This window comes from Sus scrofa, chromosome 8 (assembly GCF_000003025.6).
Source record: "Sus scrofa isolate TJ Tabasco breed Duroc chromosome 8, Sscrofa11.1, whole genome shotgun sequence".
Taxonomy (NCBI): Eukaryota; Metazoa; Chordata; class Mammalia; order Artiodactyla; family Suidae; genus Sus; species Sus scrofa.
Genome location: NC_010450.4, coordinates 17,789,662 through 17,814,653, shown reverse-complemented (window position 1 = coordinate 17,814,653; position 24,992 = coordinate 17,789,662).

Sequence of the window (24,992 nt, the reverse complement as noted above, 5' to 3'; positions counted from 1 at the left end):
GAAAGACATCTAAAAAGGTGAGCCTGGCAGGACTTAGCATGGGCTTTTCACAGGGGATGTATATCTTATTTCTGCATTGCTATCCCTCTGGAGTAAATACAACTTAAGTAAGATTTCATGCCATATTTTTAACATCTACTGGAGTGACTGCGAGATCATGGGAAGCCTATGTCAGCAAAATGTACATCTTCCTGTTTGGGGATACAGGAGAGGGGGACTTCTCATTTTCACCAAATAAGCCCAATATTTATGGCAAAGGATGGGCTGTATTAGAACATTGGGGTACGTCATGTAGACTTGAGATCCTGTCTGCAATTATTTCGCCAAATGTCTGCTGTGAGGCGTTGAAATACGGGGCTCAGCAGGGAAAAGGAGGGGGAGTTCTTCCTGACAGCAGTTGTTTATTTTGAAAGAAGAGGATGGCAGGAAATATTCTCTCTCGCTACACTGCCTACTCTCCCTTTCAAGTTACTTTTTCTTCAGATGAAGAAGGACTTAAAGCCAGATTCTCAGAAAACAGAATGACAGCAGCACCTCAGAAGCATCTCAACTCAGCCTGGATGCCCATGCTAGGCTCTGACGTAGAACCCGAGAAGCCTCATTTTTCACCCATTTTATAACCAGGATGTACATGAACAGCAGCCCCTTTTTGGCTTTATATCGCCTCCCTATTGAATTTAACTTTTGTCCAATTGAATAGACTCCTATTTTACTGCCAGTCATCTCAGCAGCTACTCAGCAGCCCATCGAGAGCAATTTTTTCTTGCCTGTGGAACATACTTTTATTGTTGTTGTTTCACGCTGTATTCTGCAACTTACTCTTATTTCCACGGCGCGGCTGGCCAAGGCCTAATCATCAATCTGTCATCATTTCTGAGCCGCAGCCCTTCACACCTTGTCTTGTAAAGTTTTCCCTCACACATTTAAATTGGCATCCAGATGCAGATACAGAATATCTTCAGATCCAGGAGCTCCTTCTTGCCTTTCACTGCATAGCCTTCTGGTCATTTCCCAGGAAATGAGGCAGGATCTTAGAGGCTCTTTGATGCATCACAGCTTTGTTTTAATCCTCGGTCACTGAGCACAGTCTTAAGGATGCACGCAGCCGACAGGGTTCCAGCCACACCATCATGTGATTGAAGTAGAGGGTTTTCTGGTCTCTCCACCTTCACACTTGCCTTCTTCCAAGCCAGTCTCTATCCTGCAGCCAGTGTGATTTTCTTAAACACAACCTGAACGTTTCCGTCCCTTTTTTTAAGCCCCAGGATCTTGTAGAGCCCTTCCCCATCTCACTTCCTACTTATCCTCATGGATGCCTATGATCTATCCTGACTGATCTTTTTTTCCTTCGCCTTTTCTAGGGCTGCTCCTGCGGCATACGGAGTTTCCCAGGCTAGGGGTCGAATCTGAGCTGTAGCCGCCGGCCTACGCCAGAGCCACAGCAACGCCGGATCCGAGCTGGGTCTGCGACCTACACCACAGCTCATGGCAATGCTAGATCTTTAGCCACTGAGCAAGGCCAGGGATCGAACCACAACCTCATGGTTCCTAGTTGGATTCATTAACCACTGAGCCACGATGGGAACTCCAATGCCAACTGATCTTTAAATTCTGCAGATTGACAGATCCCACATTGCTGTGGCTGTGGTGTAGGCTGGCAGCTGCAGCTTCTAATGGACCCCTACAGCCTGGGAACTTACTTTTGGCCTTAAAAGGCAAAAAAAAAAAAAAAAAAAAAAAAAAAAGAAGAAAAGAAAAGAAAAAAAAAGAAAAAGAAAAAGAAAAAAGATAAGAGAAAAGAAAAAAAAAAAATTTTGCTGATCAGCTGTGTTTTTCCTCTTACCCAGGACATGCACGTGCTGGCTGGAATAGTTTTCTCATCCTGTTTATTCTTCAGGTCTCAGCTTAATCCTCACTGGTTCTTGAAACTTATTCTAAGAATCTAAGTGGAATAACCTCCTTCCCCCACATCTCATCATTCTCTTTATTTCTCTTATCCTATTACTTAACAATTAAATTTTATGGCTGCCTATGTTCATGTCTGTTTTCCCTTATAGGCCGTAAGCCCCTTGAAAGTAAGGACTGTGCTTTCAAAGATCGGTGCTAGGTTGTAGGAAAGACATATTTTCAGTTTCATAAAAGAAATCTTTCTCTGGAGTTCCTATTGTGGCTCCGTGGGTTAAGAACCCAACTAGTATCCGATGTGAGTTCAGTTGTGGGCCTTGCTCAGTGGGTTAAGGATCCAGTATTGCTGCAAGTTGCTGCATAGGTTGCAGATGCAGCAGTACCTAATAATTAATTAACAACTTAATTTATTAATTGATACTCAGTACGTATTCTCAACACCTGTGAGTATGCCAGGGGCCATGTTGAGCACTGGTGATATAAGGATAAATAAGGCATTTTTCTTTTCCTCACGGCATTGCATGTTTCACTGGGGAATAGATGGGGAATAGGTATATGATGTGATATATGCTATAATAAACATATGTATATGCTGCTATGGACTGTAGAAAAAGTAGTGTTTCAGTCTACCTGAGCATCTAAAAATATGCCACTTAAACTGAGTCTTAATGAATTTGTAAGTGAGTGGAGTCACTGACTCATAGATGTCAGAGAAGAGGAAAGAAGCAAATCCTAGGAGGAATGACTAACACATGAAAAAGGATCCAAATTTGATGAGAACATTGGCATATTTATCAAGCTGACTAGTCAGTAAAGCATCCAGTGATGGTAGCTTACTGGGCCTGTAGGGTAATGAGAAGGTAAGTCATTACGTATTTTGATGCCATTGAAAACTGGGGAGCTGTTTGTTGATTTTAGGTAAGAGAGAGATTTGCTCAGGGTGATGCTTTAGAAAGAGCACTCTAGCAGCAGTGTGGGAGGTGGGTTGGAGGGAGGTGATACTAAAGGCTGCTGAGACATATTAGGAGCACTTTTTAATTGTATTGGTAAAAAATATGATAGACCAGCCATATGTATGTTCTTAGAAGTATATCTGGAGAGGAAGTGAAAGGGTTATGAGTGACTTAGGAGGCAGAACCATTCTGACATACCTTGAAATAGGCGGTTCCTTCTTGGATTATTGTTTTCTCCTTTCTTTAGCTAATTACCATTTATCCTTTATTGTTCAATTCAAGAGTTGCCTCTGGCAAGTTTTCTCTGACTCCCCCCACTCCAATCTGATTACGATAACCTTACCTTTAAGCTCACATTAAATATAGTACACGGCATCCGCAATGCTAAAATTTAGGCAGTTAGGGAGCAAAACTGATGTCTCGATTCAACCTGGCAAATGGTTAGCAGAATGTATGGCAAATGGTACACACTCAATAATTACTTATTGCATGGATGAGACCGATGAGTGAATAAATGACTACTCAGAAATGGGAATTTTAGGAAAAAAGGTTAAACTTACCGTGACTCAGGTTTCTTCTTGGGCAACAAGGAAATGGTGAGGATAATTACTGAGACAATAAAAGAGGGGCAAAAAAATTGGGGGAGAATGATTTAGGGAGAGTGACAATGATTACATATGCTTGAGTTGGTTGGATTCAAACAACTTATGAAAAGAATGCCCAACATTTTTGGAACACCTAAAAGTGATCCAGTGTGAGGACAAGAGTTGTGATTCATTGATTTCTAGGTAGGTGGTTGTTGAAAATATCATACAGTTCCATCATCCAGGAAGACTGTGTAAATTGAGGATAAAAGCATCTTAACAGAGAGACCTGAAGGTCACCCACAAAGTGGTATTCATTAGGAGAAGAGAGAAAGGAGACTCACCAATAAATGGTGAGACACTAACAGAGACATTTGGAAAGAGTATCATTATGGAAGACTAGAGAGAAATGAGTTCTGAGAAATAGTCATCGACAGCAATTATTTCCAAGAGGATTTATATAACAACTGAAAATAACCAATCTGGAGTTCCCATCATGGCTCAGGGGTTAGTGAACCCAACTAGTATCCATGGGGATGCAGGTTCAATCCCTGGCTTTGCTTAGTGGGTTAAGGATCCGGAGTTGAGCTGTGGTGTAGGTTGCAGATATGGCTCAGATCCCATGTTTCTGTGGCTGTGGCATAGGCTGGCAGCTACAGCTCAGATCTGACCCCTATCCTGAGACCCTCCATATGACATGGGTGTGGCCCTGAAAAGACAAAAAAAAAAAAAAAAAAGAGAGAGAGAGAGAGAGAAAAAAATAACCAACCTATCTTTTGTAATTTTTGTAATGTAAAGTTGTTTGTGAAGAGTAATTTAAATGCAGTGTTGGGGATATTTCAGAGTTGGAAGTGATTTGAGAAATAGGACCACTGATGATAGTAAGTATAACACAGAAGTGTTGTGAAAAGAGAGAAATGGATGGGGTAGAGTATGGGAAGGCATAAAAAATGAGCTACACAGTCAAGGAAGCTTTTTTTTTCTCCTCTTTTCAAATAAGAAACTAATGAAATCTTGAGAATAAATAGCAGTTTAAGGGGAGCCATCGATAATATAGTTGGAGGAGATGTGTGCAAGAACAAGGCATCAGAGAGGAGGGTCAAGAAGCTGAAAGGCAAGATCAGCACTGGCCAAAAGCAAGTCACATCTCTCACTGAGACTAGAGGGAAGAAAGGACGTGTACCTGTGTAAGTTTAAGTGGGGACGCATTCACACCTGATTTCATCTGTTTCGCTGGGAAATATTCTTCTATTTCATCTGCAAAGAGTGAAGGATCTACAGGTGATAAAGAATATTGGTTGACTGGCTTCTATCAACAGAATCTAGAACTACAGAGACAAATGATAAACTATTATGTATCTGCGCAGGCCTTGCTGAAATAGATGAAAGACTCTCTTTAGCATATTTTCAAAATTGCGTGATCCATCTAGATGATCCAATAGCTTGTGTCCATCTAAGATAAAGAGGGGAGATAATTACAGGGATTTTTTGTTTGTTTTTATAGGGCCGCACACACTGCATATGGAGGTTCCCAGGCTAGGGGTCGAATCAGAGCTACAGCTGCTGGCCTCCACCACAGCCACAGCAATGCCAGATCCAAGCCACTTCTGTGACCCACACCATAGCTCACGGCAACACCGGATCCTTAACCAGGAATTGAACCTGCATCCTCATGGATGCTAGTCAGATTTGTTTCTGCTGAGCCAGAATGGGAACTCCCCCAGTTTGTTTGTTCGGTTGTTTTTAATGGCTGCACCTGTAACATATGGAAGTTCCAGGGCTAGGGATTGAATCTGAGCAACACTGGATCCTTTAACCCACTATGCTGGGCTGGAAATCAAACCTGCACTGCTGCAACAACCCAAGCTGCTGCAGTCAAGTTCTTAACCCACTGCACCCCAGCGGGAACTCCAGAAGATAATTTTTGTGATCCGAGTTGTCATCAACAGTTGCACACATGAGATTCTAACCTGGAACCCATGATTCACGGCCCATGTGCAACTTCAGAAGTAGGTAGCTTGAGAAATCCTAAAAGGCTCTGCAAAAATCTGCATATATACAGATTTTATTGGGGAGAGAATGTTCAGTTTTTATACAACTTTCAAAGTGACCTGTGATCAAAATTTTAAGGTAAAAAGATTAATGAGAAGTATAATAGTTGTGAATAAATTGTCCCCTAAAGGTAATGAAAGAAGGAGAATGTGATTCTTTCGAGTTACAAGGTTTGTAAGGAAATTACTTACATTTTTAAAAATGACAGTAATTTGAAAAAGTCCTAATAACCAGAATACACGAAGAACTCTCAAAACTCAATAATAAGGAAACAATCAACACAATTAAAAAAGAGGCCAAACATCTGATCCTAAAGTTCAGTTGAGAAGATCTATAGATGACAAATAAATACATGGAAATATGTTTAAATGCATTAACTATTAGAAAAATGCGAATCAGAACTACAAAGGAAACCACAATATAGTTATTAGGATGACTCAGTTTTTAAAAAGAGCAATAGCAAATGTCAGTGATGATATGAGGAAGCTAGAATTCAAATATATTACTGGTCAAACTTCAGAATGGTATAGATTTTTATATGACACTTCCGTAGTTTTTTATGAATTTTAACGTAGACTTACCATACAACCCATGAATATATTCTTTGGTATTTACCAAAGAAAAATAGTTATACATGCAGTGGCTTTTTTCATATTTGTCAAACTTGAAACAACTCAAGTATCTCCCAGCTGGTGAATGGTTAAACAAGTTGTGGTGTATCATACAATGAAACACTATAATACATAATTTATTCAGCAATAAAAAAGGAATGAAGTACCAAAACATTGAACAGAAATGTTAAGTCGCAAAAGCATTATGCTAATTGAAAGAAGCCAGACTCAAAGGCTACAATACTGTACAATTCCTCTTACATAAGATATTGGAAAAAGCAAAACGTAAAGGACACACATTAGATCAGAGGCTGCCAAGGGTTGGAAGTGAGGAAAGGAGATTTTTCTACACAGGAACCCAAGGGAATATTTTGGGGTGACAGATATATTCTACACCTTGATTTTTGTGTGGTTATATGACTGTATAAGTTTTGTCAAAATGCATAGAACTGTCACCTAAAAAGAACATATTTTATTCTATGTAAATAATACCTCAATATGTGTAGAAAAAATAGAGCACGAAGTTCTAGGATAAAAGGTGTTCTTCAGGAAGCATGATGGCACAGTTGTGTAAATGAGTTTGGACTATTTTCTCCTCAGCATCACCTTTCACATAGAGTTTATTTCCTTTGATCCAGACACTTAGTTACAGATGCAAAGCATAGAATCTTCCAGGGTTTTTACTAAGAGCTCTGGGAGATCTCCATGTGGTAACCGTGGGAGAAAGCATCCTAGCGGCAAAACAAAAATCAATGGACAACATCCAGACCACTCCCTATCCAGTCTTTTTACCAACTTACTTTGGACTAAAACTTTAAGTTGCATTAATAATGGACTCCATTGTCTTACAGCATCGTACCCAAAGGCGAACTTTTGCCCCATTCCTATTTCACCTTAGAGAACAATAGCGGAGATGAATTCATTGGATCCTTGTACATCAACTATTGCATGTCTTTCTTGGAATGCATGTAAAAAAGGGTGCTTGCTTGAAAATAATGAGAGAAGAGATTTTGTTTCTGGAGACCCAACAATAGATTGAGCACAATATTCTATGAGCTTTTGCCCAATCCAGTCACAGTATGAAGAACACATGGGAGAGGGATATGGATGACAAGCAAGAGAAGGTAAATTTTTATATGGGGAAGGGCTAAGACTAAAATGAGAGCAACTTCTAACCATTGAATCTCTCATAATAGCAAGTAAAGTAAGTCTTCCGTTTGTATCTTGAGGGTTGAATGAAAAGAAATTGAATTGGTGGAGTTGGGAAAATTCAACTCAAGACGAGAGAGATCTGGCACCCGAAGTGAGTTTCATATCATGAAATCAAACCCCAAGCATATCTCTAGCACCAAAACATGATCAAAAGATGTCTCTGGGAGTTCCAGTGGGCCGACCTGAAGTGAGGGTTCGGTCCTCCTGCTCAGTGGGTAACGATCCGGCGTGAGCTGTGGTACGTTGCAGACGCGCTCAATCCCGTGTGCTGTGCTCTGCGTAGGCCTATAGCCCGATCAACCCTAGCCTGGATATATGCCGGAAGGAAGGCCCAACATATTGTCTTCTGAAAATGTTTTCTCTTCAAATATTGCCAATGAGGGTTATGGTGATATTTATGGCAGAATAATACAAAGGCAGTGTCTCATTAAAAGCTGATATACTCTTGGAAGGGCTCTTACACAAAGTCAGTAGCAGGAAGATTGTGGTCAATTTACCCAAAGTTAAACATAGAATCATTTAACAACACCATCCCCAAGAAGCTACAGCCACTGTTAAACAGCCTGTGGCTCCTTCCAGTAGAATTCCCAAAATGAGAGCTACTTTTGCTACAAATGAAATGCTCGCTGACCAGTGCTCTGTGCAATTATAAAACAAGAATGCTGAGGGGAGAGAATAGGATGGAAAGGGAGAAGGAGAAAGAGAATATGTAGAGAGTGGGAAGTGAAGCCATTACCTGGATAAAAAATACCTGATCAGAATTTTTCAAAATGCGTTGAAGGGAGAACAAATTTTAGAAATATCAGAGATAAAGAAGTAATTATTTCAAGTGAATCTAATGATGAAAACTTGAAGTTACTGCAGATTCATTGTGAAAAATAAACTTGGATAGAAAAATAGTTTAGATATAAGAAAAGGACAGCTGAATGCAGACTGCCATGGGATGAAGGCAGCTGAGTTCTTAGCCTTGATGATCAGAGGAACACAGCCACAGCCAGAACACAAGTCTATGCTGGATTGAACCCATGGTCAGCTCGGGGTTTTCATCAATTTCTTGGGAGGTGAAGCCTGGAATTTAAAATGAGAATTCCATTTTAGATGCAATGTGAGTTTACTAAATAGAATTTGTTTACATTATCCATAGAGTTAAACAAGGAATTTCTGATTCATCAGAGTCCTGGCAAATAAAGGATGTCATACTCAAATGGAATAATTTGAAGAGTGAATAATTTTAATAAAGAAAGTGCTTTCAAAGATACAGGGAAACCATTATGGACAGAGAGCAGTTACCAGGAACCATTGAAGTGTGTGTGTGTGATGAGGAGTGGGGGTCACCATTACCGTTTCTACGCATAAATTGGCAGAGAAAGAAATTACTTACAAGAACTCAAAAGAAAGAAATATGAAGTGAGGGCCACTTGATAGGCCCTTTGATCTTCTGATGAGAATGTAGCCTGTCAAACACTCTGATTAATAGAAGGAGAGAGGAAAATAGCATGACTTCTTTCTCTTCTCTGTATCGGCTTTCTTGCCAACGCTTCCCATTGGGTGATCCCACCAGCACCTCAGAGAGATGAGAATCCATTGATGCAATATGTATGGGTCAGCCTCCTGAGGCAAAGGGCAGGGTGGGGAAGAGCCATGAGCATATCTGGAGAGACCAGGGGATTACCAGCAGCATAGTCAAGCCTTTGGCCTCTCGGCAACTACTCTTGTCCTTCATCCATTAAAAAATGTACAGCCTTGGAGTTTCTGTCATGGCTCAGCAAAAACGAATCTGACTAACATACATGAAGATGCAGGTACAATCCCTGGCCTCGCTCAGTGGGTTAAGGATCTGGTGTTGCCATGAGCTGTGGTGTAGGTCTCATATGCAGTTCAGATCTGGTGTTGCTGTGGCTGTGGAGTAAGCCGGGAGCTTTAGCTCCGATTTGACCCCTAGCCTGGGAACCTGCATATGCCACAGGGGCAGCCCTGAAAAGACAAATTATCTATCTATCTATCTATCTATCTATCTATATATATATATCTCCTCAAGTCTGTTCGTCATATCTGTGAGTGTGTTTCTTTTCTGTAGATAGGTTATTTGTTCATAGGTTCATTCATATTTTAGATTTCACATATGAGTGATATCATATGGTATTTGTCTTTCTTTTTGCTATTTATTTCACTTAGTATGAAAATGTCTAAGTCCATCCATGTTGCTGCAAATGGCATTATTTTATTCTTTTTTATGGCTGAATAGTATTCCACTGTATATAATGTACCACATGTAAACTGTTACATTTATAATGGATAAGCAATAAGGTCCTACTGTTTAGCACAGGAAGCTATATCCAATCTCTTGGGATAGAGCATGATGGAAGATAATATAAGGAAAGGGGGAGTTCCCATTGTGGTGCAGCAGAAATGAATCCAAATAGGAACCATGAGGTTGTGGGTTTGTTCCCTCTCCTTGCTCAGTGGGTTAATGATCCGACATTGCATGAGCTGTGGTGTAGATTGCAGATGTGGCTCAGATCTGGCATGCTGTGGCTGTGGTGTAGGCCGGAGACTACAGCTCTGATTAGACCCCTAGCCTGGGAATCTCCATATCCATATGCTGTGGGTGCAGCCCTAAAAAGACCAAAAAAAAAAAGAAAAAAGAAAGAAATGTAGAATTTCCTGTTGTGGCTCAGCAGTAACGGACACAACAGGCATCCATGAGGATGTGGGTTTGATCCCTGGCCAGATTAAGGATCTGGTGTTGCCATGAACTGTGGTGTAGGTTGCAAATGCAACCATGTTGCTGTGGCTGTGGTGTAGGCTGGCAACTACAGTGCCAATTCAGCCCCTATCCAGGGAACTTCCATGTGCTGAGGGTACAGCCCTAAAAAAAAGACAAAAAAAGGAAAAGAATGTATATATGTGTATGACTGAGGTTGCTGTACCGAAGAAATTGATGTAACGTTGTACATCAATTATACTTCAATAAAAATGAATTTAAAAAGATCTTACGGCCTAAGCATAGGAGACAAAGTTGCTACTGTATTGTTGTAGGGGTGCTGTGGATTTCTTCATTCTTCTACTTGAAACCGAAGACATTGGCCACTGGTCATCACACACAGTAGTAGGAAAAGAAAGAGGAAAGGGCCCTAACATTCAGCGGCTTCGGTCCTGCTTCGGTCGCGGGTCACGAGGCCTCATCTGGCTGTCGTGGCTCCCATCGCCTGCCACACATCTCAGCTTCCTCAGACCTTCTGACAGCACCTTGGCTGGATGAGTGGGGATCTGAACCTTCATTCCCATAATTTTGCATCCTTAGGGATCTTATCATTTAGGGAGAATGTGAAGAGGGGTTGATTCAGCTTTCCATTCACGATCACCATTGGGTGAGGGGGTACTAAGAGGTGTTCCACGTGACATCCTCTGTTTCATATACTGTCCTCCATGTAGTCTATGCAAACTTTGGTACCAACAATCCAAGACCCAGGATTAGTCATCCTTGCCCTTACAGGTTCATTTGTAAGGGTCACAGTGACCCTTCTCTTCCTGTTAAGTGCAGCTACGTAGGGAACACGAAATGGCTGACATGGACAGTCCGCTTGTGTTGCAAGAGAATCAGAATTAGAACCTTGTTTCAGGCGTTCTCCTTTGGTGTTAGAATTGCAGAATCTACTAAGCTTTTGTATGTTCAGATCCATGGCTGTCATGGATATTAGCCTATTGTTGGATTGTCCTTGGCTTAAAAAGTGAGATCTGGATGAAGGCTGTGTTCTGAAAGGTACCTTATTCGTTTTTTAGCAAAATACCACAAACTGAGTTGTTAAACAACAGAAATTTATTGTTTCCTAGTTCTAGGGGCCAAGCGTTCAAGATCAAGCTGTCAGCAGGGCCGTAGTCCCTGCGAAGGCTCTAGGATAGGATCGGTTCTAGGCTCTTTTCTAGCTTCTGGTAGTTCACTGGTTTTTGGCAGTCAAACTCCAGTCTTTGCATGGCATTCTTCCTCGCTGGGTCTGTCTCTATGTTCAAATTTCCCCTTTTTATAAGGACACTATTCATATTGCATTAAAATCCCCTCTAACTCCACTGTAATCACATTTGACTTAACTAATTAGATATGCAATGGCCCCATTTCCAAAGAAGGTCACATTTTGAGGCACTGAGGACTGAGATTTCACCATCTGAATTTTGGAGGGACACAATTTAACCCATGACAGGAACTGTGGAAATTAATCTTGTTGCTTGTCCTCCCACCCAAAGTAGATGATGGAATGCAGCGCTTGAAGTTGTGCCCACAGGAAGAGCCACTGTCTTTTGGGAAAATGGAAGTTTTCCATCACTGTTCCTACTCCATAAGGTTAGGGCATTTATTGACTTATTTATTTATTTTTAATTCTTTTTTTTGGCTGTGCCTGCAGCATGTGGAAGTTCCTGAGTCAGGGATCAAACCTGAGCCATAGCAGCAACCTGAGCTGCTGCAGTGACAATGCTGGGTCCTTAACTCACTGTGCCACGAGGGAACTTCCAGTTAGGGCATTTTAAAGGACCACTTTCATTGTCTTTATATGATATTGAATTAAAGAATCCTGCAAAATACTTTGTGTGTGTGTGTGTTTATCTTATACTTACCATATATATAGTATATATACTATATACTTACAAAATACTATGTATTAGTAAGAATATATACTTACTGTATATACATATACACACACACATACATATATACACACATACACATCTGAGTTGTGTTGGCCACCAGACCAAATAAGTAGCCCACTACTGAATGTTGCTTTTAAGAAGTCTTCCTATCTGTGTGCTCTGTGTTACACGTGTCTAGTGAAAGCTGAAAATCTTGCTAAAACAGTTCTGCATGGATGAAGACAGACTCAAAAGGAAACTGCTTTTGATTAGATTCAGTCTTTCTGCATTAGCACGGGTATTTTTTTCTCTTTGGAGCTAATTCTAGAAATAGCTCTTTAAAACCTTTATTCTTATACTGTTGCTTCTATAACCATATTTCACTGTAAATATATTTTTTAAGACCAACATATAGCCATATGTGGACACACATACACACACACAATGTAAACAGCCATTTGCATTCTACATGATTTGAGTGGCAATAAAAGACTCTTTTTTTTGCCTCAAAGTCAATCTCCCTTTAGCCTACTACAAGGTCCAGAACTGTCACTATGTACCAGGCAAAATCCTTCCTGTTATAGTGTTCTATTTAGAAGTCCTTTGTTTTAATAATTTTTTTTGTGATAAGATGCATGGTGAAAAGATGACAGCTTTGGGAACAGGAAAATGTAGACAATACCTCAAGTCCTACCCTAATTGTCCATGGAGGCATGACAAATTTTATCCGTTTGGTCCTCTATTACCTCATAGGAAAGATAAAGACATTGGAATAAAATCGGAGTTTCTGAAATTCTGAAATTTAACTGATGAAAATCATCACATGGAGTGGTTTTGTTTTTGTTTTTGTCTTTTTAGGCTGCACCTGTGGCATATGGAAATTCTTGGGCTAAGGGTAGAAATGGAGCTGCAGCTGCCAGCCACAGCCACAGCCACAGCAACATAGAGTTGGAGACACATTTGCGATCTATGCCTCAGCTTGTGGCAATGTTGGATCCTTAACCCACTGAGCGAGGACAGGGATTGAACCCCCGTATCCTCGTGGATGCTAGTTGGGTTCTTAACCCACTGTGCCACAAGGGGAACTCCTGGAGTGCTTGTTAAATGATCGTTTTCCAGATTCCACTCCAAACTCATCACATTGAACTCTTTGGAGTAGGAAGCAGAAGTTTTAATACTCTACTCCCTGCCCTTCACCCCAGTGTCTCATGAACTGACAACTTGGGGAAATGCCCTATCAGGTTCTACCTAAAGCCCATCCCGCTCCAATGATCTGTTGATAACAAATTAAAGCCACTGTACCAAGCCATTAGTTCACTTTGTTACTTCCAGCTTTCCAGTTATCAAAAAAATGGAGTAAGGTCTTGAAGACTAAGACCTGGGATGGGTAACTTCTGCTGAGCTGACAGTCTGGTACAGCAGGAGACCCAGATGTCAGGTGCGACTGAAGAAACTGGACAACTTGTGGATAGAATGAGGGCCTCGTGGATAAATTTGAGGATAAGAAAAAAAAATACTGTGAATGTGTACATTATCTACTATATATATACGTAAAAGACAAAGTGTGCAAATTATGGATACATTTATAGAAATTGCTAAAAATGGTAATGTAGATCTATATTTATTGAAACGGAAAGATGCAGAAGATGGATTTCTGTGTGAAAAATAGTTCATTTAAAAAACTATATTCTCTGTGAATTTGAAGACTCTGCATTCCAAGTACTGTTGAATTTCTCTGAGTGCTGAATACAGTTAATTTTTATGCTCTTTTATTTACCTTTTTATGGAAACTAAATTTTTTTTTACAATGAGAAGTCAATATTTTACCATCGCAAACAGCAATAAAACTCTTCCGTTATAATAAGAGGGAGTGCAGGTTGCAGAGGGGAGGCGAGGATGGTGGCAGTTGCTGGATGCAGGAAGGGACCAAACAGAGCAAGTGTGAGAAGGTGTTGCATGGAAAGCAAGGCATTAGCCCAGGGCCGTAGAAGAAAGAGAAATGAGAGAGGGGCGGCAAGAATGGCTAAGGTACGTGACTACATGACGTCTGCATTCTCCGAGGCTGTTATCACTACTCTGGGCACATTGGTGCAGGTTGCAGAGCTGCACTTTGATCCTTCCTGCAGCTCTTGAGGAATGCATGGGTCAGTAAGGCAGGGGATAATTGCTATGCTCAGGCCATATTCCACTGTTTAAGACTTAACTCCTCTGCTGCCAGTTGCCCACCTGCAAGCTTGCATGGGGCTACTTGCTCCACAGACCAAGGTATTTTCTTCTGATGTGCAACCCTGGGATTGCAGGGTTGACTAGCAGCGTGGAGGGAAGGCAGGGGAATGGAAGCTATTTATAGCAGGAGGCAACAAAGGTTTCCTTTCTTTCCTTTGCCACGAGTAGTGTTTCTCTGAAACTCTGCCTATGTTGTGCAGAAATCAAAAGGGCAAGAGAACAAGTTCCTCAGAGCTGCTTGGAAAGTTCCAGGGCTCTGTTTTTAGAGCAAATCTGCCAGCTTCAGAGGAGGTTGCAACCACCCTCAGATTCTAAATCAGCTTGATGGCGGTGCAAATAGATGCAAATGAGGGTCAAATCAATTTCCATAATGAACAGCACAAGCAGAGCGGACTCCTCACCACCTGACGCAAAATTACTAGAAAATTCAATGAGCGGAGGAAAAAAAAGCAAAGAAAGGGAATGAAAATATCTTCCGGGCTTGAAGACTATCACCCTTTGGATTTGGAGAATGAAATCTGAGGTCCGAGAGTGATTCTGGACTTCATTCTAGAAGCTTGTCCAGGAATGGGTCAGTTCAGCAGAGCTCTTCTGGGTATTTTCGTTGTGATCAGAACCTTTTTTTTTTTTTTTTTTTTGTCTTTTGTCTTTTTTGTTGTTGTTGCTATTTCTTGGGCCGCTCCCGTGGCATATGGAGGTTCCCAGGCTAGGGGTCGAATCGGAGCTGTAGCCACCGGCCTGCGCCAGATCCACAGCAACGCAGGATCTGAGCCGCGTCTGCAACCTACACCACAGCTCACGGCAACGCCGGATCGTTAACCCACTGAGCAAGGGCAGGGACCGAACCCGCAACCTCATGGTTCCTAGTTGGATTCGTTAACCACTGCTCCACGACGGGAACTCCTGTTTTTTGGGTTTTTTTTGCCATGGTTCATCCTTCCCTATATTCTCAGGCTCCACGTCATATGAAACCCTGGTTGGAATTTTGTTTTTTCTTCCTAACAGCTTTACTTAGAGATAATTCACTTACCATAAATTTTATGCTTTTAAAACATACAATTCAGTGGTTTTTGGTATATTCACAGGGTGGTTCAACAATTGCCACTAATTTTGTAACATTTCATTACTCCAAAAAGAAACTCCCACCCATTAGCTGTCCCACCCCCTTTTTTTTTCCTCTCTAGGCTCTGGCAACCACTAATCTATGGATTTGCCTATTTTGGAGATTTCATTTGAATGGGATCTTACAGTATGTGGCATTTGTGACTGGCTTCTTTCACTTGGCATAGTGTGTCAAGGTTCACCTGCGTTGTAGCAAGGGTCAGTACTTCATTCCTTTTTATGGAGGTTGGCCTTTTCAAATAGAACCAACACGAGGGCTATAAACCTCCATGTCTCAGAGGAAGGCAGTAAGCTCCACTTATGTCATGGAAAACCACGTGAATCTGGAGATAATAGTAACATGACCCAACCTTATTACTTTTCCATTATGTCTCTGCCCGCTGCGTTTAGCTCGGGATCTTGCTGCATTTCAGAAATTAGCTTCATGTCATTCAACTAAATCTGGGCTGAGCTGACTTACATGTATAATGAACAGGTATTTTTATGAGCCACAATGCAGAGGCATTCATTTCCAAGGACTATTTTGGTACTTCTGGCACAGCCTATGTCAGTTCATATGGTTGACTTGCATCTATGAAAGAGATGGGAGTCGCTAGAACTAGAATACATATGGATCAATGATGGAACCATCTGAGGAATTTTTCATTGGGGTGAATATGGAATGCAATAATGGGTATGAATCCATTTCTTTTAAATGCTTAAGTATATGGAGAGAACTAATTGAATGGGTTTTATTTTCTGGAAGGCACTGCCTGTCTTTGGATAACCCCAATTTTCTTCATAGAAAGCGCTCCTTCCATGCAAGCCATTATCTTTAAGACACATATATCAAACACTTCCCTTGTTTGTATGCCCATACTTTGAAGAAACGTGGTTTTCATCAGGGATCAGGCACAGCAAACCTTCTGCTTTTGACTCCTCAGCCAACAGAAACTCACATTTACCCAGCCAAAGCACAGGCAGATGGTAGAATAAAAAAATCAAGGTGCTTCATTATGTCTCTGAGGCAGGGCTTCAAGGTGCCGGGGGACAGGGGGTAAAGTTTAACCTTAAGTTGTGGGTATGGCTGGGATTCAGCCGTGTCAGAGCATGTTTAACAAATGAGTGGAAAAAGTGTGCCAGAAATCTATTTTCCACCAAGTACTAACAAAGGAGGCATCTCCTGGGAGAGAACTCATTTATTCTGAAGCTGATCGGGGATCCTAACATGGGATATGAATCCTGTTGAGGTTGGTGTGGTATTCCAGAGGGAACCCAAAGCTGTGAAATGAACTAAAAAATCTGAAGGAAGAATGCCACGATTTTATATTGGTACAATACTACCTAGAGGATGCCAAACTCATACGATTTTTTTCCCTAAGATAAAAGATGAGACATCAAAGAATTTTTGCTCTCATGTCAGGGTATTTTTGGCTCTGTTCCCAGACACATGGGGTTCAGGTTCACTGTGTATAGAACTTGGGTGGGAAAGTTTGAGGAGTGCTAACTAGAGTGACTTTCTCTTTGAAGAGGAGAGAAAGACAAACAAATTGGCTGTGTCCGGTCATCGGACTTTGATATTGGAAAGAGGATGAGCCTGATTATGATAGAAGAACCATTTAGTCATTCAGACTTTACCCCAACCTACAACCTATAACCTCGACTTACCCCACACCAAAAATCCTATAAAATATTGAGCCTCAAGACAAAACCATTTTTGTGTCTGTGTCACAAGTGGAACACAAGTGGTGGCACCATTTTTGTGTCTGTGTCACAAGTGGCACAAGTGGTGGCAAAGCATTTTCTCCACATTGGCAGGGAACTCAGCTACTTTGGCACATCAAGAGCTGTTGTACCCTGGAAATACTTAGCACTCAGGTGGCAGGGGGATGTGGGGTGACGACATTAGTAGATGTCACCTTGGTCTGCCATGGTAGAGCTCAGAGGGTAGGAGGGTGGTAGAGGGTCAAAAGATGGGGTGACTACATTTCTTACACCAGTGGCATGAATAAGGAAGAGCCACACAGCTTCCTGTATTTCTACCGTAGTCACACCCTTCCTTCACCAAGAGGCCATATTTATCCTTTTTATGCTCCCTTTTGGGTGAAGACTAAGGTGTCATGTTCACAGGCACATTGAAGATGCCCTGTGGGATGCTCAGAATATGTAGGTGAGATTATCAGGGCCCTGGAAGTCTGCAATGGTGTGTTTGGGTGAAAGACAGAGAAATAATAATAATAATTAGAATCGTTATAATAACTGCCACTGAGCATACCACGTGCTGGGGGCTCTGTGCCACGCACTTTACTTTCTGTGTCTCTTTAAGCTCTCCCAATAATTCTTTGTTTTTCAGATGTTTTGTTATGTCCATGATACAGTGGAGGAAACTGAAGAAGCATCGTAAGTTAGATTTTCTTGTAAGGGATACTGTCTGAACTCAAGCCAAGTTTGAATTCTTGGATTCAAGAATCCAAGTTCTTAACCTCTATATATTAGCCAAAGATTTTAACCTCTATATTTTATTAGGAGGTTATTACTACAGTAAGATCTCATTTTTAGCCATTCATAAATTGTGCCTGTATGAATATTAAGCACCAACAATATGTTTCTTGGGGATGCCATTGAACAATTTTGGTTTATATACTTAAAGATACAACTGTACATATAACCTTTACTACATTATGTTCACAGAGATAAATAACTACCAAAAGTAAAGGTGTGAACTTTACAAAGGAGTAGATTAAGATGTGAATAAAGACTGGAATTGTAAAAATAAAAAGCATTTTTTATTAGCATTCAAAGTGCCTTCAATGAAAAAAAGCAGAAAGGAAGAAATGTTTACTAAATATCACCATAACATGGAAAATATTAAGATAACACGAGTTTCTCACATCAACCTCATAAGGTTTTTGTTACTGTTATCATTATATAGGTGAGAGAAAGGAAGTTCCAAGATAGTAAGCAAATCCCTTAAAATCTAATGTCAAAAATGAGGTTCAAAATCATGTATGACTTTAAGCCAATTCATTGCACTACTGAGTCCAACTTCTATTATGATGTTAGAGAATGAAAGGAATCATCATTTTCTTAGTCTGCAAATATTCTTAAACATGGAAGATTTATTTATTCTTCCAGTGAACACTCTGGAGTATTTATTATGTTCTAGATAGATCCAGCATCTAGCTAGGTACATCAGCTAGATGCTGGGTGTTGTCTTAGCTTTGACCTTGTGGGAGAGTTCCATTGTCCAGTGGAGGAGACAGAAGTTAGATCATTAGCTAATATGCAAGAAGAAAAAGGTTCTATGGGAGAGGAAGGAAGGGAGAAAATTCATGGGAATGGTAGATTGGGGAAAATTTTTACAGATGAAGAACCATTTGTGTAGGATCTTGAGGAGACGTTTGTCAGGCAGGGAATAAGGGAAAAGAAAGAGCAAAGACCATTCAGAAGGCCTTGAAAATCTCAGTTCGGTAAGGGAAGGGTCTTTTTTTTTTTTTTTTTTTTTTTTTTTTTTTTGCTATTTTTAGGGCTGCACCCACGGCACATGGAAGTTCCCAGACTAGGACTTGAATCAGAGCTACAGCTGCCAGTCTATGTGCCACAGCATAGCAACGCCAGATCCAAGCTGCGTCTGTGACCTATACCACAGCTCGCGGCAACGCCGGATCCCTGACCCACTGAGTGAAGCTAGGGATCGAACCCACATCCTCATGGATACAAGTCAAATTTGTTTGCACCGTGCCACAATGGGAAGTTTGGGAAGGATCATTCTTGTGTGTGGTTGGAAGGCCTGTGTTTGAGACAGACAGGGGAGAGAGAGAAATCTGGTGATTTGTTCTTGGGCCCTGGTTTTGAAAGCTCTCGTATGCTCACATAATGAGTCTGGACGTTCTCTTATGCCCAGTAAGAAATCATAAAACTTTCACAGAAAGTGTGATCAAATGTTTGTGTTATAAATATAACTATGTAAGATTATTGAAGGACAGAGAAAGGAACACTAGGGAGAAATTTTAAAAGGCTAATTAACTTGAAGGCATCTTTGACTTCCTCTTTTGTAACACTTCACATAGAGGGTCACCAATTCCTAGGAAATTTCTTTTAAATCATGTGTTTGCTTTCTGTCTTACTGCCATTTCCATGGTCCTGCACTTCCTCTTCTTTTAAGTGGGATGTTGACTTAGCCCTTAGCTCCCTCTTCCAACTTCCTGGTCTCTTGCCACTCCATTAAGGAGCCACCATGAAATCCAGGGCTACAGTTTCCCTTCGCATGCACAAAATCTCAGTTCTTCTGGTCTGCCGTATTTCACATCTTTCCTTAGGCAGAGGAGGGTTGTTCTTTGCCTGAAGCTGAGCTTTATAGGAATGGTGGATGCCTCCTCATTGGTTTGACCCAAATGGACTAGAATGGGCAGAGATTCTGATGCCTCCACTCTTCAGGATAGTCTGGCAGGACCTGACATGACTGGGGTCCAAGCAGGTCACCTGGGACCACACACTGAACCTCTGCCTCTCTTTACCCTCGTGACTCTTATAGGTGCTGCCATTTTATGTGTTTGCTAGAATGTGAAAACATATCGAGAATCATTAGAAAGGCAGAATTGCTCTTGGGGGATAAGGCTGTAGAAAGGAACAGTGCAGAGTTAGAGAAATACGCTGTAGTTGAACATTTCCCACACGAGACTGGAAAATTTCCAGAGATCCGAATTCTGTTCTTGATTCTCTTTATAGCTTGTTTTATGACCTTGGCCAAGTCAATTAACCTTTCCATTCCTCAGGTTGACCTTAAGTCAACTTAGAATAATATATCCCTGGCTGCCTGGCTCCCAGGCATGTGAATTTGAAAGAGTTAATGAGAGAAAGTTTAGAAAGTGTCCAAACCACTGTTTATCAGAAAGTCTACAGTCTGTTGTGATAGGCAATCTCTCGAGTGCGTGCGCTAGATAGCACAGGGTTATGAAATCTTGGTAAGAAAGATTATTCGGCACAGTTATCTCTTTTTCTTGAAAGCCCTCCACTTACAGGTCAATGAGCACCTACGTACCAGGTGATATTCAAGGTTAGAGGAAACACATGTCTAACTCCTGTATTGTAGAAAATCAGTTAATTACAGGGCAACCTGTTCTTAACAGCCCCTGAAGGCACTGCCTGACCTTGTACCAGGCCTGTGAAACGACACGTTCCCAACAAGGAAGTAACCGGACTCGCAAGGGCTCTTCATGTATCCAGGTATTTACAAGGGTAGCTAAATGCAGCCGTTACAGTTTCCTTGGAAAGTCACCACCCATCCTCTCTCTGTGTGATTTCTCAACTTTGCCCAGAATAAATAGCTGCAAATAGAAGTGGGAGTTTGCCTGGGTATCGATTGGTTCAGGTCAGGCCAAGGGTGCAATGAGACCATCTTATCTCTCGTATATAGTGAGGCTGGGCCTGGCATAACCTGCAGATGCACTGGGAGAGCAGGGAGAGGACCTGTTTTCAATGTCACACTGAAATCACATGTCTTTTAGGAGAGGAGAAGGAATATCTGTCAGCACATGTTGATCGGTACCCATGGTTTAGAGACTTTCTTGTCAGTCTCCACTAAGATTAAACTGTCGTGGACTCTTTGACTCAACAATTTCACTTCACGGCCCTACAGAAACAAGGACACATGTGTAAGAAAAACATGAATATGGGCAAAGATTCTAGCACACTTTGTAATTAAAAACAGTCAGGGAAGTACCTTGTAGATGAGAAATGGCTAAATAACGATGCGGTATTCATACTGTGAGATATAATGGAACAACTTAAAAGAATGTGGAAGGCGAATGCTTCCTCTAACAGCAAATTTTATTTTATTTTTTTCCTCTAAAATGTACTGTGAATCTGACCAATTTTCATCAATTCCACCACAGGCATCCTTATTCAAGAACAATCTACTGTGGTTCCTGTTAACTAGGATTTGACAATAGCCTCCTGACAGACCCTCCAACTTTCTCCATCACCTCCGATAGCCTGTTTTCCACGGAACCACCAGAGTGCTCCCTCTAAATGGAAATGGGGTCCTATCTTGCCGATGGTTTCTCATGACGCTTAGAACAACACCTATGAAACTGTATGCCATTTGAGCCCTGGCTATCTCTTTGTATAAATTTTTTTAACTTTTTCTTCTCCCTTGCCTACCCCATGTTACATAGCAGGTGCTCAGCAAAACATGGCCAAATCAGTGAAAGATGGGCTCAGTGTGCACAAAAATAGAAATATCAGCAAAACATCAAGGCTGTCATATGGCTAAACAGTGGCTATCAATTTGAATGCCTGGGTTCCAATACTAGCTTCGTCACCTAATGTTTAACTGCGTAGTCTTGGGCGAGTTAGTAAATTCTGTGTGTCTTAAATTTCCTCTCTAAAATGAGGGATTAGGAAGGTGATCTAGCCCACAAAAGTGCTCTGAGGATTAAGTAATCAATTTATGTAAAGCTCTTAGAGCCATGTCTCATATCTCTGTTAATATGACATCGTAACTATTTGAAGGCCCTCTGACATTTTGGTTTTGTCTTTTCAATGTTATTGGATTATAGTTGATTTACAATGTTGTGTTATTTTCAGGAGTATCACAAAGTGAATCATTTATACCTATATCCATTCTTTTTCAGATTCTTTTCCCATACAGAGGTCCTGCGCTAAGCAACAGGTCCTGTTGCTTACCTATTTTGTGTATAGCAATGTATAAAAAAAAACCCTCTAATTATCAAACTTAGGGTCACCAAAGGGGAAACGTCAGGAGGAGGGATAAACAAGGAGTTTGGTTCTTTATACTTTCACTACGTTGTGTGTTGTGAGTGCTATTTTATACAGTGTGGCCAGGAGAGACTAATGGATAAGATGATTTTAGTTGTGATCTTAAGGCCATGAAGCTGAGGACCATGCAGCTTTCTGGGGAAAGACTATTTAGGCAGAGGGAATATTTAGAGGGGATGTGCTGAGGTGGGGACACTTTTGAGGGCTTTCTATAAAACGCTACCCGTTTAACGATCCGGCGTTGCCGTGAGCTGTGGTGTAGGTTGCAGACGCGGCTCGGATCCTGCGTTGCTGTGGCTCTGGCGTAGGCCGGTGGCTACAGCTCCGATTGGACCCCTAGCCTGGGAACCTCCATATGCCGCGGGAGCGGCCCAAGAAATAGCAAAAAGACAAAAAAAAAAAAAAAAAAAAAAAAAAAAAAAAAAAAACGCTACCCGTGAGACATGAGATGGTGAAGATATAAAGTAAAAAAAAAAAAAATACATAGGGACTTCAAAGAGTGATGATGCAATATGAATGCAGACCTACTGTGAGTGACATGCAGCTCTAAGTGTCTATATCTATCAACCATTTAATCCTCTTCACTGTTCCGAGAAGTGGGAACATTCCTGAATGTTCCAGGTGAGTCGAGAATACCAGAGACCAGGGAATGGAGAGGATGTGGGTGGGAGGAGGGTCGGGAATGATGAGGGGAGGTGAGCTGTTAGAGAATGCAGGCCTTTGGGGGCCACGGTAAGGGCTTTGGATTGTACCAGGAGTGAGCCAGGAAGCTGCCGGAGGGCTGGCATTAAAAAGACTGAGGAGGAGTTCCCGTCGTGGCGCAGTGGTTAACGAATCCGACTAGGAACCATGAGGTTGCGGGTTCAGTCCCTGCGCTTGCTCAGTGGGTTAACGATCCAGCGTTGCCGTGAGCTGTGGTGTAGGTTGCAGACGCGGCTCGGATCCTGCGTTGCTGTGGCTCTGGCGTAGGCCAGTGGCTACAGCTCCGATTGGACCCCTAGCCTGGGAACCTCCATATGCCGTGGGAGCGGCCCAAGAAATAGCAAAAAGACAAAAAAAAAAAAAAAAAAAAAAAAGACTAAGGAGCACAGGGAGCAAGCAGGGGCATGTCTGTTAGAAGGACGGTGAGATGGTGGGGGCTTGCCCATGAGTAGAGGGCATATATTCTGATGATAGAACTGATGGGTTTGGCTAAAGAAATGGAATCAGTGTGCGAGAGACAGAGAGACATCCGAGATGACATCCAGGCTTCCGATTGAGCAGTGTGATACACTTGGGCTGCTGGTTATTCTAGTTACTGAATGACTACTGGAGGAGCATTTAGGTAGCCTGGAGGCACCAGGAGCCTGAATCAAGAATTTGGGGAGTAGTTCCTGTCATGGTGCAGCAGAAGCAAATCTGACTAGGAACCATGAGGTTGCAGGTTCAATCCCTGTCCTCGCTCGGTGGGTTAAGGATTCATTGTTGCCGTGAGCTGTGCTGTAGGTCACAGATGCTCAGATCTGGCATTGCTGTGGCTCTGGTGTAAGCTGGCAGCAACAGCTTGGATTATACCCCTAGCCTGGGAGCCTCCATATGCCTCTGGTGAAGACAAAAGACAAAAAAGAAAAAAAAAAAAGAATTTGGGGAGTTCCCACTGTGGCTCCATGGGTTAGGGACTTGACATAGTATCTGTGAGGATGTGGGTTTGATCCCTAGCCTCACTCAGTAAGTTAAGGATCCAGGGTTGCTGCAAGCTGCAGTATAGTTTGCAGATGCAGCTAGGATCTGGTGTTGCTGCGGCTGTGGCATCGGCTGGCAGCTGCAGCTCCAATCCCACCCCTAGCCTGGGAACATCCATATGTCACAGGTCCGGCCAACAAAAGCAAAAAAAAAAAAAAAGAATGTGGTTGTGACCTTGCGTTGGGATTGTAAAACAGGTAAATGGATAGCGGAGTCTCAAGGTGTGGAGAGAAGGCTGGGCCTATTGAAAGCTCAACATTTGAGTTTCTCGTGCAAGGCCTAGAATGACCTGGTCACCGAAGTGTCTACGGTGGGGTGTGTGTTTTGGTGGGGAGAGGAATCTTTCCTTTTTCTTACTCTTCTCTACATTTCACTTCCAAGATGTTTCTGTTGGATCCGATGCCTCCCACCCATTGGGAACCCAAAGGAAAGGAAAGGGATAAACGTCATTTGGTTTTTGATTTCCAGCTTCCCTTCAGAGCGGTGCTGCTTTTGAAAACAGGGCAGGAGTTGGATGACCACAGGGAGAGAGATCTTTGAGATGGAGAATTGACAATGATCAGACATCTATGATATGAGGAGGGAACAAGGAAGGGTTCCTACCGCCTTATGATATAAGACTTCAGGAGGATATGCTTAAGACCTTCTTGGATGCAGGATAGAGATGCAAAACATATAGTTAATGTAACCCAAAGAGTATTTATGCCAATATCTCAATGATAACATTAACTGTAATGGTGAGATGACTTTTTTTAGCTGCCATTATTCTCAAAGACTCCTCTTGTTAATGGCCATTGTTTCCAAGTACCATGCAGCAGGTCGGTTGTTCTCTTGGTGTTTATTATACATTTATCTTATTTGTTCCTTGCACTTTGCTATCATATTTTTGGTATGTCTGTTATTCAAATGAGGAAATTAAAAAAAAAACATGTAGTTGCTATAATAGGGGTGGTCTTGGGCCAGAATTTCCCAAAGTTATTTCACAGAATATTAAATACTATGAAAAGAAAATGGTGGCCCCAGAAGACTGGGAAGAGTTAGATTAAATAAATATAAGCAGGCTTTTTAGTAAGATTTCTCATATCATTAATATGCTAATATTATATTAAAGCTCTCTTAAAAGAGCTATAGCATATAGGATTTCCCAGTTACTAGAGCACGGGAATATTTTTTTTTTCTTGGCACTTCTCACTGTTTAATATTAGGAAGAACACCTTTTAGGA